This window comes from Budorcas taxicolor, chromosome 14 (assembly GCF_023091745.1).
Source record: "Budorcas taxicolor isolate Tak-1 chromosome 14, Takin1.1, whole genome shotgun sequence".
NCBI classification, from domain to species: Eukaryota; Metazoa; Chordata; class Mammalia; order Artiodactyla; family Bovidae; genus Budorcas; species Budorcas taxicolor.
In genome coordinates, this window is record NC_068923.1 from 67,800,324 (window position 1) to 67,822,288 (window position 21,965).

Here is a 21,965-nt window from a genome sequence, read left to right on the forward strand (position 1 = left end):
AGCCTTAATCTGTTCACCTGTAAAAAGAGGATAATGATATCCTCAGCTCCCTGGGTGACTGGGGAGGGGGCGAGAATAAAAGAACGTGTGTAAACATGTGGTTCAGAGCCTGGCACGTGGTCCACCCTCAGAGCACATAGGCTGGCTGTATCTCCCAGCACACTGGGTTGCAGGGCCAAGCTTACTGCTCCTCCTCTGTGACCTGTGTAGGACTGCAAGTAAAGCAATCCTGCCACCTGGGATCTTTGCTCCCTCTACTCCACACACCACCCGCAGTCCACCAGGTTCCTCTGTCTATGAATTTCCCAGGCAAGAGTACTAGAGTGGGAAGCCATCCCCTTCTCCAGGGGAATCTTCCCAACTCAGGGACTAAACCCAGGTCTTCTGCCTTGCAGGCAGATTCCTTACCTTCTGAGCCACCAGGGAACCCTAGGAGTAGAAGATACCACAGAAGATAAATCAGCTTCAGCTTACAGTGGGTGTTGAGTTCCCAGAATGCATCTGCCTTTACCCATCTCCGTAGGGGATTCCTCTCTGGTCTTGACCTTCTGTCGTCTCTCCAGTACGATTCACCTTAGGTGCCGATATCCCCCTCCCCCTTCACCATTACCCTGCCATTTATGTACACACTTCCCAATTCCTCATTTTTATTCAGAACAGTAGCATTTTAAGTTCACTCCTCTCACCATTCAGGTGAATCTTGTAGACCCAAAAAGTTATCAACAGGCCCTGCTAAACAAAGAAGCATCTACTTTGCAGGGATATTTCCAGCTTTATTGAGATATAATTGACATACAACTCTGTGTAAGTGTATGATTTGATGATTCAGTATATGTATATATTGTGAAATGATCATCACCATAGGGCTGGATAACACCTTCATTACCTGATGTAATCACTATTATTTTGTGTGTGTGGTTTAGAACACTTAAGATTTACTCTCTTAGTAACATTCAAGTATATAATACAGAACTGTTAACTACAGTCACCATGCTCTCTGTCTCTGTTTGACTTTTTATCTTACTTAGCAAAATGTCCTCAAGATCCATATAAGTGGACACAAATAGAGGATTTCTTTCTTTCTCATGGCTGAATATTTCACTGTACAACCAGTCAGGCCTCTGTATCCATATGTTTCACATCTGGGAATTCAACCAACTGAATATTGAAAATATCCAAAAAATAATCATTCTAAAATTCAAAAAAGGAAGCCTGGAGTTTGCATCATGCTGGAAATTATTTACATAGCATTTACACTGTAAATGCTTCTTTCCAATCCATTCTTTCAACTATTGAAAAATTCATACACACACACCCTGGAGCTTGAAGCACTTCAGTCATTCTCCACTGCTGTTTGTATGATCTGGCAATCACCTACACTCCATCTCACCTGCATCCTCGTACCCTGTACTGCTCCAGCCACAGTCATCTTCTTTCAGACCCTTAATGGATTCATAGTCCTTCCTGGGACAGTTTTGCTATTCCTTCCGCTTGAAATGTCACTTCCTCAGAAAACTTTATCCAACATTCCATATTAAGATGGATCACAACTGTACTCTCATATATGCTTTTTTTTTTTACAGCAATTATCACATTGCGGTCAACTAATTAATATTCATTTCCTCCTTAACAGTTTAAGCACCTTAAGATCAAGGATCCCACGGGCCTTGTTCATCAAAGTAATCTAAGTCTCTGTGCTAAAAAGACGCTCAGCAAGTATTAGTTGACTTTTGAATGAAAAAGGAATCTCCGCTATTGAGAAAGGAAAGATCACTGACATTATCTCTCTGACCACCACTAGGAGTAAGTAGAAAGCAAATTAAATATTTACTCTTCTGTTACAACAGTTACTTCCTTTTGAAAATCTTGGACTCTCCATGAAGTCACACTGTAGCTTGTCTAAGAAGCTCTGCAGAGACCTCCTGGTTTCCAGCAGAAGACAGACAAATGCAAAAGAGAGATGACATCGTGTGTTGCATAGTAGCCAGAAAATGGGCTTCTAGCCTGAGCACTGAGTGAGCCATTAAAAGTGGTTTAAGGAGCCTGGTGGGCTACAGTGCTCGGGGTCACAAAGAGTACAACACGACTGAAGCAGCTCAGCACAACACAAGGAGATGGTAAGGAGTCAGATGACAGCCGGGTTGCCTGGGGTCAAACCCTGCATCTGCCATTCACATCTTTGTGACCACAGCAAGTTACTTAACCTCCCTAGGCCTCAGGTTCCTCATCTGTAAAATTAGATTAAAACGATGAATAGAATCTACTTCATAGGGTAGTTATGGGAACCGAAAGAGTTAGTATATGTTAAGCACTTAGGTAGGGTAACAAGCACATAATGGTAACAATTATAGCTTCAGCACTGTGCCAAACACTTCATATAGGTTAACTAAGTGAAGGCTATAAGTTGAGTAGACTGAACAAGATACTTTTAAAGAAATTTTGTGTTCCACCACTTCCAGTTATTTTAAGTAGACTAATTGAGATTACACACAATAAAAACTCATGATTTTATTTTCATCTCTAGTTTGAAGATGAGAAAAATCGACACTTTAGGAAGTTATGTAAGTTGTCCAAGACACAAGATGGTGAAATCCCAAACCCAGGATTATGAATGCAAGATAGCTTTCTTAGTTCAAATTGCACTGTCTCTCTATTCTATCCCCTAATAATTCTGCTTCCTTGTGTTTGTACTGATTATTTCTCAAAGCATGTCTTGTGTATTTCCCCATTTGATGCTCACTCACAGATCTTTTTGAAGACACCTGATGGTAAGGCCATGCAGTGAAGATCCAAAGGCCAGGCTGACCAGATGCCCATAGGCACTGTGTGTTTTTTTGGTGGGGAAAGCTATTTAAGTGCCCTGATCCTCAGTGTCCTCAATTGTAAACTAAAATAATTTGGTTAGACAATCCCTGCTGCTTCTTCTGGATTGAAAAAAAATTCTTTTTTCTCAGTGCTCAACCATATATTGTCACTTCCTTAAATCGTCATTATGGACCAAGCCCTTCAGAAGATTGCTCCCCAGGTCATACCACCAATTACCTAATCAAATAGAATAAGAATTGGTCTGCTCCTATGCTGCTGCTGCTAAGTCACTTCAGTCGTGTCTGACTCTGTGAGACCCCATAGATGGTAGCCCACCAGGCTCCCTCGTCCCTGGGATTCTCCAGGCAAGAACACTGGAGTGGGTTGCCATTTCCTTCTCCAATGCATGAAAGTGAAAAGTGAAAGTGAAGTCGCTCAGTCCTGTCCGACTCTTAGAGATCACATGGACTGCAGCCCACCAGGCTCCTCCATCCATGGGATTTTCCAGGCAAGAGTACTGGAGTGGGGTGCCATTGCGTTCTCCGGGCCTGCTCCTATACGGATCTTTTCTAAGGTGATTCCTTTGTTAACGATGTGGACTTCAAGTCCAGACCATTCTCATTCTTTGAGTCAGTACAACTGCTATCAAAATCCATACATTCTGTTTGTAAAGACCAGTGGCTGATGAGAACAGCTTTCTGCTGCAACATTCTAAAAATAGCCCTGGGGCGAGTACAAGCTTGCCCTGAAATTTTAAGATTTACCACAAGAGGGCAGGGCTGATTCAATCCTGGATGTCTCATTCTTTTTTTTTTTTTTTCTCTCTCCTTTTTAAGGTGTTGAAAGGGGTACACAGTGGCAGTGTAGAGAATAGCATAAATTGGTAAAAATTGCTTTCAAAAATAACATTTTCCTTTTGCAAGAGTCATGAAAATGTTCATATGTAATTCATCTTATTAAAATGTTTCCATAAAGTAGGAATCCTTTAAAAAAAAATAAAAAGCAATACACAAAAAAATGGTCTTTGTAACATTTCCTACACTATCTTTTTAAAGTGGAAATAATCTAAATGTCTTTGTAGACTTAGTGAAATAAATAAATATCAAGCTGGTGGAATACACGGCAGCTGTTTTATGAATATTTAGACGACTAAGGTATTATGCTAGATTAAGCAAAAAGCAAAGAATATAAAGTTTAATTTATTCTGGATTGAAGGTACGTAAAAATCATGATTGCATATTCAGTGGGACCAGAATGAGCTGAAGAAAAATGAAAACCATCCTTTTTTTAGGAAGGTAGAATTATAGGTAATTTCTTATTTGCAGTATTATTTACACAGTGTCATGTAGGCCATTTATTTTAACCCTTTCACCCGTAAAGAATCAGTGTTGAATATTCCACATTTTTAGGGTTTTCTTCAAGACATTCTCACCTGAATTGCCAAGAATGGCAGACATGGCTAGTTTCTACTTAATCTCCATTTTCCCTCCATCTTCATTAACCAAACTCACACTCTGGTCACAAAGAACCCTGTTAAATATGCTCACCCTCCCTGAAATCTTTGCAACTAGGAACAGCCATCTATTCCAGTTCTGGAAAATAAGATGTAAGCAGAGGCCACTGGCTGAGACTCCTGGGACAATGCTTTACAAAGCAACAGCCTCAGGGGGCATCTACCTTCTGTCTTAGTCCTTTGCCCTCAGCCTTCTCCAGGTTCTAGTCTAGGGTGCAGATACCATGTCTGTAGACTGAGCAGTCATTTTGTAACCAAGAGGATGAAAGAGATATGAAAAGGATAATAGAGCAGGAAGACAAGAGGAGCCCAGGTCTTTAAAAGTATCATGGTACTCATCTGCCTGCCCTGGATGATGGCCTCTGGGCTAGTTGAGTAAGCAAACTGAATACATTTGGGTAAGGTCTTACAGTTATGAAGCCAAGCAAAACCATAATTGTTACACCATGAAAGGAAACTACAGAAATATGAAGCTATCCCTGGAACGTGAGAACTAGCACAATCAGCTTGAAGGACTGGAAAGGTAATTCTGGGAGACACTCCTCAAAGAGCCTCTTTATAAAGTACAGCTATCAGGAGACCTCTTTCAGCTTCTTTTTTTTAAATTTTATTTATTTATTTTTATTTTACTTCACATACACTTCACATTATGATGCAGAGTTAAAAATGTTAAGATCTTGGAGTAGCCCTCCTTTGATTGGTGCCAATTTTTCTGTTTTTGGTATAGTAGAAAAAGTGTGCCCCTTTAAAAAAAATCCTCTCCTAAATTTATAGTTGCATGAACACTCAAGCTACATTTAGATAATGCTCTTTCTTTATAGTATTGTTACAATAACACATAAGTAACATTTGAGTGTCCAATAAGGGAGTAAAGAAATTATATTATATACCCATGCTTTGGGATACTATACAACTTTTATAGGTTCTAACCTGTAGATTGGAGAAGGAAATGGCAACCCACTCCATTATTCTTGCCTGGAGAATTCCATGAACAGAGGAGCCTGGTAGGCTACAGTCCATGAGGTCGCAAAGGGTCAGACACGACTGAGCAACTATCATTCACTTACTCAACCTATAGATACCTCCAAGGTTCAATGTCAACTTCAAAGAGTAAGGAGCCAAAATATGACCCCACTTACTGAAAATAAATATGTTAGATATGTCTGTTAAAAAGCATAAAGAGACGACTGAAATTATTCACCGTTCACAGGGTTTACCTCTGAGCGAGGAGTGCTCTGCCTGCATTTCTACTGTTTGATTATGTACAACTGTGACTTGTGTGGTTTGAGGATGTTTCATAGATACATTCTGCACTCTTCTCAAATGGGCTTGTTCTGACAGTATTTTGACCCCACTTTGCTAAACACAAGCACATTGTATATATTTCTATAAAACTTGGTTTTGAACATGATGCCTTTGAGAAACATTTTTGAGAAGGGGAAAGCACGATTGTATGAGAAGAGCCAATAATCTAAAAAATCATTTGTATTTAAATAAAACCTAATGGAGTGAACACTTCTTGCTATAGTCTTGGTCCCCTAGTAGAAATTCTAGCATAAAAGCTGGGTCATGAGGGGATATATGTATACCTATGGCTGATCCATGTTGATGTATGGCAGAAACCAACACAATATCATAAAACAATTATCCTCCCATTAAAAACAAATGTTTTAAAAGTAAAAAAAAAAAAAAAAAAGAAAGAAAATGCTTAGCCAATGTTAATGATATAACCCAGAATTTTAGAAGTTGTGAATAAACAGACTACCATGTTTTACTGGGAAAAAAAAAAAAAACTAGGTCGCCACACCTTCCCTGAGGCTGAGCCCCCACCCCCTTGTATTTCCAAAGGAGGACACTGGGTTGGGGTTTTTTGTGTTTTGTGCAACGCCTCCTAGGCAGAGGGTTTTCTTAGTGGCTCAGACAGTAAAAAATCTGCCTGCAATGCAGGAGACCCGGGTTTAATCCCTGGGTTGGAAAGATCCCCTGGAGAAGGGAATGGCAACCCACTCCAGTATTCTTTCTTGGAGAATTCCATGAACAGAGGAATCTGGCAGGCTACAGCCCACAGGGTCACAAAGAGCTGGACACAACAGAGCTACCAACACTTTTTTTTTCCTAGGCAGAAGGGGAGCTTGCTAGCTGAGGTCCCTGACACACAGCTGAGAGTCCGCAGCAGCCAAGGTAACGAGATGCTGACACATCTCCCTGAGCAGAGTGTCTCCATCAGCCTTCCCTCCCCACCACCTCGCTGCCTGCTTCAACAATCAAGGAAATCAATACATGTGTTGCACGAACCTTAAGTGTTCTGTGTCATCAGTAATTTCTGTCTATATTGCCTACCCTTCAAATCCTGAACTCAGAAATTTTATAATTAACCTTGACTCAGAATAAGACAGCCACACAAATGTCGTTTGTTATAACTGATTATTTAGGGATAAAGAGAGGAAAGAAGGGACAGATGGACTCCAGGATCAAAAAAAATGCAGCTTCAAATCCAGGCTCCGCTGCTTAATGCCTGTGGTCCTCTGACAACTTAATCCCTTGGTTTCCCTATCTGTAAAGTGTAGTATGGTAGCCTGAAAAGTGCACCCCCTCCAAAGACATCCATGCCTGGACATATTTATTATTTTATAGGGCAAAATATAAGATGATGAAATAATGTGATCAACTTTCCAATTTAAATGATTACCACCCTAGACAGCATATTCAAAAGCAGAGACATTACTTTGTCAACAAAGGTTGGTCTAGTCGAAGCTATGGTTTTTCCAGTGGTCATGTATGGAAGTGAGAGTTGGACTATAAAGAAAGCTGAGCACCGAAGAATTGATGCTTTTGAACTGTGGTGTTGGAGAAGACTCTTGAGAGTCCCTTGGACTGCAAGGAGATCCAACCAATCCATCCTAGAAGAGATCAGTCCTGGGTGTTCATTGGAAGAACTGATGTTGAGGCTGAAACTCCAATAGTTTGGCCACCTGACGCAAAGAGCTGACTCATTTGAAAAGACCCTGATGCTGGGAAAAATTAAGGGCAAGAGGAGAAGGGGACGACAGAGGATGAGATGGCTGGATCGCATCACCAACTCGATGGACATGGGTTTGGGTGAACTCCAGGAGTTGGTGATGGACAGGGAGGCCTGACGTGCTGCAGTTCATGGGGTTGCAAAGAGTCGGACACGACTGAGTGACTGAAATGAACTGAACTGAACTGAACCACAGTCATATTTTGGAGACTGGCTTAAAGGTGGGAAAGGGATGAGATTTGATGATGTTGATATTCTTGAAGTAATCTGCCTGAATGACCTCAAGGCACAGGTAATAGTTATCTGACACACTTTCGGTTCCAACTAGAGTAACTTGTATGAAAAGCATTCACTACTGTGCTGAGCAGTCATTCAATAATAAGTGGTGTGTCCAAGCCTTCTTCTATTTTGCCCTCATAGCAATTACACAAGGGGTTATTTTAAACATACTGCAGATGAAGACATTGAGGTTCAGGGTACTTAAGTGACTTATCGAAGGACTCACAGCTAATATGTGGCAGTCAAGTCCAATCCAGATTGGTGTGTCTTCCATATCGGGCCCTCTGGACCATTGCCCCATACTGCTAGCTGTCTCTGAAAATGTACTTGGGATCCAGACATCCACGTGGCCGAGATGCAGACGGAATTCAAAAGCAGGAGAACAGATGCCTTCCAAAGTTTCAATTCTGTGATTCCATTATTCTCCAAAATAGGGCAAACCTATGGAACCAGAGCTAATCCAGGGTAAATCTGACAGCAGGGAGTGAGCGAGGTGATGTGGGCGCTGAGGAGCCCTGAGATACTTGACTTCCATTCCCATTCACTGGCAGCATCTACCGCATTATTTAGGATAATTAACTGTGAGTCCCAAAGGATTATATCCATTCCAACTCTTTCGCCTCTCTGATGGAGTGAGGATGAGTTTGGAAGAAATGACAAAGTATCTCCGTGAAAATGAATTCCTCGGGTCAAGTTCCCACTACGCATCCACCTTTAATTTTATTTTTCTCTCCCATCCTCCAACACCTTGATAATGTCATCAATTTAATAAGATTTCTGAGGATAAAGATCTCCAGGGGAACTTGTATTAAGCAATTACCCCAGGGACCAGTAAACACAAGCTCGTGATATTTACTTAAACTTCTCAATTCCGTGGATATGTCAAGGTCTTTATAAACAGAACTGACTTTTTCAGGGTTGGTAAATTAGTGCCGTGTCCAGAATAATTATTTTCACAAGGGAAATGATATGCCCTTATTTTTCATCCTATTCATTGGTGACAGGTGCCATTTCAAGTAATTTACAAAATAAATTCTGAAAATTGTACGGAAATAATGCCTAGGTGAAATTATTATTTCTCTTTCATTATATCTCTTTCAGGCAGTAAAAATTTCTCTGTATGTCATGAATATTGAAAAAAAGAGTAAGATCTATGAGATCTATGCTCAAGATAAAAATAAACTATCTTCGTCTTTGATGGATTTTGTTTCCAAGTGTTTAACAGGCAAGAGCATGAGAGAAGGACTTGCAATTGGAAAGTGGGGTGATCAGGAAGATACCCAGGTGGGTTCATATCACTTATAGCAAACTAAATAGGGAATAACAACTGATTTTGGATAATTCTGTGGCAAAAGTTTTGCTTGGTGGTGAAAAGCAGAAACTACCTGATTTTCTAATCAGAAAAAGAGATCTTATCCACAAATCTCATTCCTAGGTATAAATCCAAAATAATAAAAGTAAGAACTGAAACCGATGTTCATAGCAACATTATTCACAGTAGCCAAAAGGTGGAAACAACCCAAATGTCCATCAACAGATGACTGGATTACAAAATGTGCTATATATACACACCAGATATTAATCAGCTCTAAAAAAGAGTGAAATTTTCATAGATGCTACAACACAGAGGGACTGTGAAAATATTATGCTTGGTGAAAAAAGATATATAAGGGTAAATATTGTATGATTCCACTTATATGAGGTCACTAGAATAGGGAAATTCATGAGGACAGAAAGTAGAATAGAGGTTAACAGTGTCTAAGAGGAGGGTGGGGGGGCAGTTACTATTTAATGGTTACAGGGAAGTGATGATTGTTACATATTGTTAATGTATTTAGTGCCACTGAATTATGCATTTACAGTTAAAATGAAAAATATTATGTTGTGTGTATTTTACCATGATAGGTTTTTTTAAAAGAGATCTTACCTATTTCACCCTGACTTTAAAAGATTTAGACTCTGCATAATGTAGAGGCAACTGCTCTGGGACTAAGAATTGCGACAAAGTGAGTCATGAATGTTTGCACGCTCAGTCATGCCAGACCCTTTGCAACCTCATGGACTATAGCCTATCCGCCAGGCTCTTCTGTCCATGGGATTCTCCAGGCAAGAATACTGGGGTGGGTTGCCATCTCCTTCTGTAGGGGATCTTCCTGACCTAGGGATCAAATCAGCGTCCCCTGTCTTCCCTGCATGGGCAAGCAAATTCTTTACCACTGTGCCACCTGGGCAGCCCCTGATTATAGAGGCAGTGGAAGACCAGTTTTCAACTTTTTAAAATTAATGAATCCTTGAGGAAACTTGTGGAAGTGATGTGCTCCTCCCAGGTGGGGGCAGGGCGGACAACACTGTGTACAATTCGTGGGACAGGGATTGTGGCTCCCTGAAGTCTCCCCATTGACCTCTCTGAGACAGCAGTCATGAGACTCAAAGAACTCTAGAGCCAGCTATGGAGGAAGTCACATGACTTTCAGTAAAGGAAAGGGAGTCTCACTGGCATGTGACCCCCCAATTCTCTTAAGGTCTAGAGAAACTCTGAAATCATAGATGGGACAACAGAACAGAAGAACCATTATCAATCTAAAAGCTCATGGATTCTTGATGGCAATCTCAACTTTGTCTAAACTAAGTCTCTTTCTCATAACCTAGGATCACAAATAGTGAATGGTAATCAAATCAGTGCGAAAGCTAAAGAATTAAATGATATGACTTCATCTCTTGAAAATATCGAATCATGTTAATAAGCTATTTCATTCATCTTTGGGTCCATTTTTGAGACGTGTCTGCACACAGCTCTTTTTTTTTTTTTTTAAGGAAAACTTAATAATATCCTTTCTGAATAAAAAGAGGATTTTGTTTTGCATCCACTTGTAATTTGAAAAGGAACAACGAAAATTATACATTTGGAAGAATGTAGGAAATAAACACCCCTTCATTACTGGTCACAAAGTTCTATTTTTATAAGACTAGTTAATGCTTACTATTCTCTCTGAAATTTCTAGTGTTGGCAGTACTTTCATGTATTTAGTAGAAATTGGTACTTTATAATCTTGAGATGAGAAGTATAACAAATTTGAAAAGTTTTAAATAATAATTTTCTTTGTTTCTGGCTCTCAACTTATTACGTGTCCAGCTTCTATGTTGATTCATTCTCAACAGATCAAACAATAAAAGCATCTGAATGCAGACTATTCCTACTGCATTTCTTTTAAATATACAAATCAGCATCTAGAGATGAAAAGAAAGAGAAAAATAAAATGTTAACGTGACTTGTATATTTAAACTGTTAAGATAAATAATGGATCCCTTTGAGATTTTTGTGACTATTATAGAGTGCCACCAAGTCAAATGACGCATGTAATTAAGTTTAGGCTAGCAACAGTCTTTGACCATTCCCAAATCTAAAGACAATGCTGTGTTTTACTGTAAGTTCATAGTCATCCTTTCATAGACTCTAACAAATCCAGCCTGACAGATAGTTTGTGGTAAGAACATTGACTCCTCCAGGCACAATATCCCATTTTCATTGTCCTGCTGATCTCATTTTTAAATAATCTGTGTGTAGTACTTTCCCTCTTGAGTTAAAGACCATAGGAAAGATGGGCTAAGAAACACTTCGAATGCTTCCCATCACACTTTGTTTAGAATTCAGGGAGTGCATAGTCAACCAAGATTTCTGCATTTGCACTAAGATAAGATTAACACTTTTTACTGTGACAACAACTAGAAATCAATGTGATCGTTTACAGTTTTATTTAACTCCTTGCTGTCTCTTTTATGAGCTAGAATTATAGTACAGTCTGTAAATCTTCTTCAGGAAAATCTTTAAAAGCCTGCCTTTGAATACTCTGATAGGTGGTACAGTTGAGCAGTGCTTTCCAAAAGGTAGCATGTGCGCCACTGCTGAGATGAAGCTGATTTCACAGGAGCACAGTTGCATTTTTATAGTAGTCGTGTTTTTATTTTCATGGTTTTCCTATCTCTATTGGAAATAACACTGCATCTCCATTTATAGTGGAAATACAACTTCCTGAATTTGCTTCTGAATAGTTTTATTTGAATTAAGAATGAATATAGGAGCTTCGCTCGTGGTCCAGTGGCTAAGAGTCTGCCTTGCAATGCAAGGAACACTGGTTTGATCCCTGGTCCAGGAAGATCCCAGAGAAATTTCTGTTGTTTCTAAGAGCAGTCCATCTGAGATATTTTGTTATTGCTGCCTAGACAGACCAAAACACACACTATGGAGGTGTCTGAGGGGCGGCCTCGTGAACCTACATCCAGGCTCAGACTGAGGGAGTGTCCTTCCCTCAGCCAGCCCAACCTGGGTAGACCCAGGCCTTTGTTTTGCCACTCTGGTGGCCAGGTCTGAGTCTGTGCATATAGACCCCTCATCCCTGCTAGAAAAAAAAATGTGTAAATGAAGGTGAGCCAACACATCATCTTTGCCTGACTTGGAGAATGTATCCTTATTTCCAGAGGGAGAGAGGACACTGTTCCTAACGCAAAGCTTTTCAGCCCAGCAGCCACGTGAGTATTGAGTCCACAGACACCTTCTCCCCCGGATCCAGAGGCAAAGAAGCTGGGAGGAGAATAGTCATTTCTCCTTTCTCATATATTATTGAGCAGTCTATGCCCTTCTGCATACACACACACAAATAATCATATTAGTCCAATTGGATTAGTTCAATGCATATCATTTTTAAACCTCTGGGAAAAGATGTGGAATACTTCCCTTTGTTTTCAGAAAATCTGATTGAAGCAGATCATACATATGTTTACAAAGGATAAAGAGCCAGATTAATTTAAATAGGTGAAGCTACAGGGAGCATTAGTCACAGACATCATTCATTAACAAAAGCCATCTGAACAAATGAGAATAAGTCGTCAATGGGTATTTGAAATTCATTAAAATCTATCTAATCTACAGTCCTTACATAGCAAATCCCAAGGTAAACCTAGTTATAAAATCAAACCCTATTGTACTATTTTTTAATACTAAATCCCAGGGTAAATTTATTAATAGTTGTAAAATTCAAACTCTAGTGTGAAAGAAAATTATTAAATATGTTGAAAAGTAAGTATAAATTTAATAAATATGGAATGGCATGAGTAACAGAAATGAAATCAAATATTCTGACCATTCCTTTATTTATATACATTTTCTGTTCTTGAAAATAAAAACCAAATTTTTATGAATCTCACATTCAGTATTTGTTGTTAAATTAAGTAACACTTCCAAATGAAAATCTATATATAGACCACTGGGTCTATATATAGTCTCTTTTAGTGAATTACAGAAAAACCATAACCACAGAATCTTAAATTAGCTGGGTCATTTGATAGGACTCTAGAATCTTTTACTTCCAGGGTTATTTATTTGTTGCAATGCTCTTAATTATAACTGTACTTAATGTGTTTCAATGCTTCCTGAAAACTAAGATTATTCTTTATTTAGGAGCGTACCAAAATTTCATGCTCAGTTATACAGTTTGTTTGTTTGTTTCCTCAGAACACAGATATAGAGTATCTTTAACCCTGTTAAGCCAAGACAATGCAATATTGCTACATTTCCAGAAGGGAAGACAATAGATTTCCATCCATGATGGATGACATTTAAAAATCTCTGTGTCCTCTCGGCCTTCTAAATACATGAGGCTAACATGAAAGAAAAGAGGCAGAGAAGAAATAAAGACTAAGGGGAAAGAATTGAGGCAGAATGACAGGCTCATTAAAATGTGCAGAAAGCATCTCAGACTCCCTCGAGAAAGCTGTTATCGTGAAATAATCACATTGACGAACATGGAAAGAGTGGACTCCGGCAGGGGCCTTCTATTGCACCCAAGAAGTTGGTGATTATATCCTGGAAATATGACCTCGTGAAAGCCTGGCTGCTTTGTTGCTTAATAGAGTTCACAGAGAATGCTTGTCTCCAAAATGAGATTTCTCCCCTATTCACTGCGCGGCCTGGGCATCTTGACAGGATGAGCAGGGGGTCATTTCTCCTAATCAAGGGAGGGGTGGGAACCCCTGGGGGCAGAAATTGTAAGCAATCAAGCTCAACTTTTGCAGGAAGAGCTCTTGCCTTCTGCTCAGATGTCAAATGGTCAAAAAAGAAGGGATAAGAGAAGATACTAGAATTTGGTGGAAATAGCATAATAAGCCAGACAGACCCATTTTTCTTGGCAATTATCCCATTTCTCTCTCTGAGGCTGTAAGAAATATTCCTTTGCTGCTTGAGCAACCTATGTAGACTCTTCAGCCCTTTAAATTGAAATCTTTGTTGGTCATTCCATTTTCTCCCTCTGTTGGTTCAAAAATCTTACATATAGTTTAATCTGAAAACACAGACAAGGCTTTCTGAATTGTTGCACTGAATGAAGTGTTTTTCCTCTTGATGCAGCTGGACTGTGAGACAATGAAAAGGGCAACGGGGCGGGCGGGTTGGGGGCAGTAAATGAAGTAGTACAGCCCACGTGTGAGGGGGGCCTCTGGAAAACTCCAGTTCTGAGTTTGTAAACAGGGACAACAGATTGTTTACTGTTTACCAAAAACTAATGGTTTCTGGCTTAAGAGAATTTATTTTTTTAATGAAAAAGCAAATAGAAAAAAAAAGTACTCTAAGATTCCTTTACTATTTTCTCAACTATGCATTTGTATGTGCTCATACATATAAATATAAATGCATTAAAAAGATCAGAAAATGATATTCTGCTATTAATAATGACTACCTTTAGGATACGGTCAGTTGGAGTGAAATTAGAGGCAGGAGTGAAAACAGATTAACTCTTAATAATCCTGATTATAGTTCTTCCTTGCTTGAAATACTCCCACAGGAGTGTACTCCTGTATTACCTGTGAAAACTAATCACTACTTTTAAAAGATGGAAAAAATGTGGTTTATCCACAACAGAATCTGGGTATGGCTGTGAAATAGCATGCTATATAGACTCAAGGATTCCCCTTTAACCAAGGGGACCTCTAAAATGAACATTCCCACCAGGGAGGTTCCATCCGCATAGAAAGTTTCTCTGAGGGGAAGTCAGAGATCCATACATGCTTAAAGACCACAGGTCTTGGATGTTTGTTTATCAAAATGAAAGTGTTAGTCACTCAGTTGTGTCTGACTCTGCAAACCCATGGACTGTAGCCCACCAGGCTCCTCTGTCCATAGAGTTCTCCAGGCAAGAATATTGGAGTGGGTTGCCATTCCCTCCTCCAGGAGATCGTCCCAACCCAGGAATCGAATTCGAGTCTCCTGCATTGCAGGCAGATTCTTTACCATCTGAGCCATAATCAAATAATATTTTCTCAGGAAGCTCCCCAAATGTTCCCAAGACAATATTACAAGAGATCTTCAAGTGGCTTCTAACTCTGTTAATTGCATGCCAACCCCACTGAAATATGAAAATTTAGGACAGTTTTGATTGACAGACATGGTGTGCTTTCCCTGCTGAGGGTTATACACCCTGCGTATTAGAGATCTAAGGAAAGACTCATTTGAACCATCGTGTCTCTTCATACCAAAATTTTGACAGTCTTCAGTGCGGGCCCTCTATGTTGAGTAGTTCAGGACATGTCTGGGGATTAACACAGCACACTTTCTAGCATAAGACTAAAAAGCTGCCTAATGAATCCCCTAGAGCACTTGGAAACACGAGTTAAGAAACCAGCTGCAAATACTGGTGATTGTGGGTTTTCAGCCTGAGAATTACGCGCCAGATTTTAGTGCACCCTGGAGTCGGTAACATCCTGTTGATATTTTTGTCCGTTACAGGCCTGCCTGACACCAGCGATGCAGTGTTGGGTGGCAAGAAAGACAGGAAACATTCCTAACTGAAGCCAGGCATCCAAGGTTCTCACATCATCCTCTTGCCCATTTCAAGGGGCAAATTCATACCATGCATGCCAAGTGCAGCTTCTAGAACAGAGGGACAAATTGTCTCAAATGTTTAAAATCCTTTTAGCTGAATCCATGACACGAATATCTGACAATTATGAACTAAGTCTCATTTAGCATGCTCGGATGCTCTCACTTAAGGCAATAATTACTGAAAAGAATGAGTTGTACAAACCTCTTTCCCAGCACATTGGTTGACAGGACATCCCACTGGCTATAATGCAACCCTCAGGCAGAGCTTTTTATATTCAATGTTGAAAAATTATCCCTTGTAAATGGCAGATTGAGAATTTTCACTGTCAATCTTGCTTTCCACTCAGCTACATTTCCATTTCACAGAACATCTTGGATCTAACTCAGGGAGGTCCCTAAAAATATAGAGCAAGAATAAATCCAAAAATAGGAAAAAAGTCTGATGACAAGAACCTCTCTGCTAGATCAATGACAGGAAAATCTCCTTTTGGCGAAAATTCTTTCAAAGGGTGACTGACTTTCAAAACCCTAAGGTGATTCCCTTCATTCAGGGCAAGAATATCAAGAGCAGTGGGGGTTGAGAGGATTTCACTTCTAGGACAAGAACTGTGTTTGCACTACATCAGGGGTCACATTGCAGAAATACATAGAGTTTAAAGCTGCAAGGTACTGTTACAGGTCATCTAATCTGACCCACTGTGGATATTTCCATCCAAACGGAAATTCAAACTCCATGTGATTACTCTCCATAATGTGTCATTCACAGCCTCCTGAAAGGCATCTTTAGTGTTGGGCAGCTGTCACCCTATTTTCTTAATCATGAGCCACAACTTGCAGCCTTTTAATTTCTACCCATTTTCCCCTCTAGAGCCACATAACCCAGCTGATTTTGAACTATAAACTTCCCTGGCTAAGCTATATAATCACATTCTTTTTGCATACGTGCTTAGTCATGTCCAACTCTTTGTAATCCCATGGACTATAGCCTCCCTGGCTCTTCTATCCATGGAATTTTCGAGGCAAGAATCCTGGAGTGGGTTGCTATTTCGTTCTCCAGGGGATCTTTCCAATCCAGGGATCGAACCCGCAACTGCGTCTCCTGCATCAGCAGGTGGATTCCATAAAATCACATAATTCCCCCTTAAAAATGTTTTAATTCATGGCATTGTTTAATGTGGAATAAGTTAAAAGCAATTTTAAATGACTATCATTTTTATATATTATTAAATATTCTATTAGAAAATTTATTTTATTGTCCTCATGAATACCAAGTAAACATGTAAAAATAAATTATTTTTCCTTATTTTTCAAGTCCTATAAACTAGGTAATTCACTTTAATCATGTGAGAAAATGCATTTAAATTGTACTGGGTATATATGGTTTGGTGAAAGACTGAATATTGAACTAAAGATTAAATTTTAAATATCTGTTTCAGTTAAGAAGAGTGGTTATTTAGGCACTAGGGATACAATGATGAAGAGTATGCAGTCAGTCCCCACCTCTGGGATTCTGATTCATGTTCTCAGGAAGAAGTCTCTAGAGTTGTATTTTGTTAAATCCACCAGGCTGACACCATCAGTAGTTGGTAATTGGAGGGTGTCTACACTGAACCAACTGCAGATTTAAATTATTCACACCGTATATTTGCAATACCTATATCTGACAAGGAAACCATATCCAGAATATACAAAGAATTCTTACAGAAATTTTTAAATGAGACAGGCACAGTTAGAAAATTTGCAAAATCCTCCATGGACATAAAAGAGAATATCCAAATGGCCAATAAAAAGGGTCGCCACTTCATTAGTCATCACAGGAATGCAATTTAAAGTGCATTGTAATAACACCTCATACCCAGCAGAATGGCTTACATGAATAAGCCAGACAACACCAACTTCTATTCTAGAATAAAGAATAACTAGAATTTTCATCTGCTGTTGATGGAAACATAAGTCTTCGGAAGTCAGTTTGGCAGCATCAGATAGAGCTGACTGGATCTATATCCTGCAGCAATTCCTCTTCTGTGAGTATGTATCTTCCTCTCTGGCTACATATTTTCACCGTAAAACACATGGAATAATATTATGTACTATTTGTAATAGCCAAAAACAGCAAATAACTCAGTCCCTCGGCAGTAAAAATGATAAATAAACAGAAGCATATTAATTTATGGGGATACTATATAGCAATGAGAATGAACAAACTATTACTGCATCCAAAAACATGAGTGAATTTCACAATGTTGAGCAAACGTAAGACAGAAAAAGAGTATATTCTGTCATGGTTAAATTTTATGAAATTCAAAAACAAGCAAAATACATCTATAGTGTCAGAAGTCGAGACAGTGGTTAGCCCTGGGGGACAGAGTGACTGGGAGAGGGTCTAAGAAAGGTCTCTGCACTGTTGGTTAGATTTTGGGTTTTTATTTGGGGGCTGGATATATGGGTTTGCTCATTTTTTGGAAATTCACACTTAGGATCTATGTTTCTCTGAAGGTAGTCACAGTTGAAAAACATTGTTTGATGACTCCTAATAGTAAAAATAATAGCCCAGGTGGGAAGACTGTAGCTATCCAGCTGCTTCATCCAGGAAGGATCCTCCTTGGGTCCAGGAGGATACTGGACCCAAGGTGCCTCTTCCAATTCCACTTTGCTCATAACAAAGCTGATCCCATGGATCCCTGCTTCCTATAGCTCTTCCTCAATTGCTTCAGAATCTGACCCTCAAATGACCCTCAAATCCCAATATAAAGGCATTTTATTATTTCAGTGTTTGTGTGTTACCAACAAGATGGGAAATTCAGCATGATCACTGTATAGAGGAAATGATAGACCCTGAAGACAGAATTGAAGGAGGACTTGGAAGATAGATTGTGAAGGATATTTTACGCCATAATAGGGAAAGTTTATTCTTTATGGTTGGCAGTGAGAAGACTATAGAAATCCTTAAGCAAGGTAATGAGATAATTGGATTTCTTTTGAACTTATTCACTATAGTAATATAGCTATGGATTAAATAATAATTATACCATTTATAAGGAAATTTGGTCAATGAGCTATATTATGCCATATAGCACAATATTTAAGCATAAAAATGACTTGGATTTAAGTTCTTACTCTGCAATTAGTTACGTAACCTTGGTCCTCTCATGTTTAAGCATCTTCTATACAATGCCACCCTCCAGTGCTCTTGCCTGGAAAATCCCATGGACTGAGGAGCTTGGTGGGCTGCAGTCCATGGGATCACTAGCAGTCAGACACGACTGAGCGACTTCACTTTAACTTTTCACTTTCATCCATTGGAAAAGGAAATGGCAACCCACTCCAGTGTTCTTGCCTAGAGAATCCCAGGGTCAGCGAAGCCTGGTGGGCTGCCATCTATGGGGTTGCACAGAGTTGGACACGACTGAAGCAACTTAGCAGCGGCAGCATACAATAGCACCTGACTCATAATATTGACTTGAAGCTTAATTAAATGAGAAACTAGATGCAAACAGGTAGCAATGAACAATACTGGCATTTGTTAGTTGTCAAACATTTGAGATACTCATTGTCAGGTCCAATATATGATGTTTAGGGTTATCATTAGTGCAGCAATGCTGTTCAACTTCAACCCATGCTGTCCATCAAAATGATTCATGAAGTTTCTGAAAATACATCTGTCGAGGTCCCATCTCAAGATTCTGATTCAGTGATTTTGCAGAGGCTCTAAACATCTGCATGTACTTTAGATTCCATAGATATTCCACAGATGCACAGTCACAGTCACAAGAATACTTAGTTAGTATGTGGGAGATTAAACATTACTTTCAGATTCCCCTGGAGAAGGAAATGACAACCCACTCCATTACTCTTGCCTGGAGAATCCCATGGACAGAGGAGCCTGGTAGGCTATGGTCCATGGGGTTGCAAAGAGTTGGACACAACTGAGTGACTAACACACTTCAGTTTCATTAGTGATATGTTTTATATATATATACCATAAATAACACAGCAGTTAGCTTAGAGTTTATGTCTCTGTACCTCAGCTTCCATAATCTCAGTGTGAAGAAATATGATTAGTACTTTTGTCTAAAAGAAATATCATGTCAGAGGCCGACCTGTAGCTTAATATAATAACACATGCATGTAATACCAGGAAAGTTAAGGCATGTTCAGAGGAAGGGATCCAGGTGAGGTGATGAGACAGCACTTATACAGGTTAGTCCATAATTCACACACACAGATGAGTCAGAGGTCAAGATGTTGCGGTCAGTCAGGAACAATGAAGAAAAGGAGAAATCAGTGTCTGCCTGGAGGATCAGAGCAAAGAGAAGATGAGTGAGAGACAAGGAGGCATGAATGAACTGAAGATTCCCAAAGCTGGAAGGCAAGGTAGATGGTCAAAAGCCAGGCAGATCAGCAGGAACCAGATGACTTACAAGTTAGATGAGCAGAACAGATACCAGGTATGAGCAAAAAGGAGAGCTGGCAGAAAGCCTCCTATATTCTTCCTGTTGCAGCAGGAACCAAACTAGGCTTGAAGGTGAAAGCAAGTGAATGCATGAACATGGAGGAGGCAAAGTTTATGGAAGCAGGAATAACACAAAATCTCTGATGAATAACACTAGACATCTACAGAAATGCAAAAACATGGAGAGATGCTATTAGCATTCGATACTACTAAAACAAATTTATATTCAAGAAGCTATGACACATGACAAAATATATCAGAGTAATGTGATTTAAAAAGAAAAATGGACCCCCACGCTCCCCCAGGGTGCACCAGGCGAAGCCAGCGCCGCCCAAGAGTGACATCCCTCCTCCCCCGGGGGCAGGAAGTGGCAGATCAGCCCACTTTGTGGCCACCATGGGGGAAGTGAGGGTTCCCAATTCCACCTCCCCTCCTAAGTGAAGGAGCTGAGGCCCCAAGACTAGTGGAGAAAGGAACCCAGCCAGCAAGCTCATGCCAGGTGCACGACATGCAGGGCTCCGGGTGCCGGATGTCCCTGCACCATCTGGAAAGTGAAAGTCGCTCAGTCTTGTCCGACTCTTTGCGACCCCATGGGCTTCTCCAGGCCATGGGATTTTCCAGGCCAGAATACTGGAGTGGGTAGCCTTTCCCCTCTCCAGAGGGTCTTCCCAACCCAGGGATTGAACCCAGGCCTCCCTCATTGCAGGTGGAACCTTTACCAGCTGAGCCACAGGGAAGCCCAAGGATACTGGGGGGTAGCCTATTCCATCTCCAGCAGATCTTCCCAACCTAGGAATCGAACCAGGGTCTCCTGTATTGCAGGTGGATTCTTTACCAACTGAGCTATCAGGGAAGCCGCACCATGGTAGCCGATAGCAAAGATGAAGAACCTGAAGTCTTCATCAGGGACTCCTTGGTCCAGCTCACGGACCAGTGGGGAGATCTGGCAGGAGCTCTTTTCCCCTCTGCACACACTTACCTTTGGCATTGGCAGTGACAGCACGCAGCCTGGGCTGTGGCGTCAGGAGAATGAGAACCGGGAGCTGGAAAACCTCTACCCCTAGACGGCGGTGGTCTGGGTGGGTACCAACAACCACGGGCGCACCGCAGAGCAGGTGACTGGTGGCATCAAGGCCACGGTGCAACTGGTGAATGTAGCGGCAGCCCCAGGCACGGGCTCACGGTGCTGGGCCTGCTTATTCGGGGCCAGCGCCCCAATCCCCTTCGAGAGAAAAACTGACAGGTGACTGGTTGGCCACCCACGGGCCCACTTCCTGGATGCAGATCCTGGCTTGGTGCACCCAGATGGTACCATCAGCCACTATGATATGTATGACTACCTGCATCTGAGCCGCCTGGGGTACACACCTGTGTGCCGGGCCCTGCACTTCTTGCTTCTGCATCGCTAGCCCAAGACCAGAGACAGGGTGGTGCCCCCTGCTGGAATCCACCCCCTAAGCATCTGCCTTTCCTGCAACATTAAATTTCATTTTTCAGTCCCACCCCCCAAAAAATTGAACACAGAGAGTAATTCATTCATTCATTCAACTGAATAACAATAATTGAATGTCTTCCGTTGTCAAGTCTTGCACTAAGCAGTAGGTATATAAGGACAAAAACAGAGCCTTTGAGACTTTCCTGGTGGTCCAGCAGTTAAGAATCTGCCTGTAGGGGACACAGGTTCGATTCCTGGTCTGGGAGGATTCCACATGCTGTAATGCAACTAAGCCTGTGTGCTGCAGCTACTGAAGCCCATGTGCCCTGGGGCCTGTGCTCCGCAACAAGAGAAACTACTGCACAGAGAAACGGGAGCACTTCGATTAGACTGTAGCCCACAAGCAGCAAGGAAGACCCAGCATAGCCAAAATTAAATAATTTTTTAAAATACAGTATTCAAAGATCTTACTATCTAGCAGGAGCAAAAAAGATGGAATTATATGACATATTCAATCCTATGACACAGTTAATATTAGAGTGTCAGGGAGGACGTCCCAGTGTGAAGCTTTGAAGAACTCACAGGCATTAG

The 21,965-nt window shown here is 40.6% G+C and overlaps 1 pseudogene; it reads left to right on the forward strand.

Moving 5' to 3' along the window:
* The first annotated feature begins 19,823 nt into the window (after positions 1-19,823).
* Positions 19,824-21,422, forward strand: LOC128059201 (platelet-activating factor acetylhydrolase IB subunit alpha1-like; annotated as a pseudogene).
* The last annotated feature ends 543 nt before the right edge of the window (positions 21,423-21,965 follow it).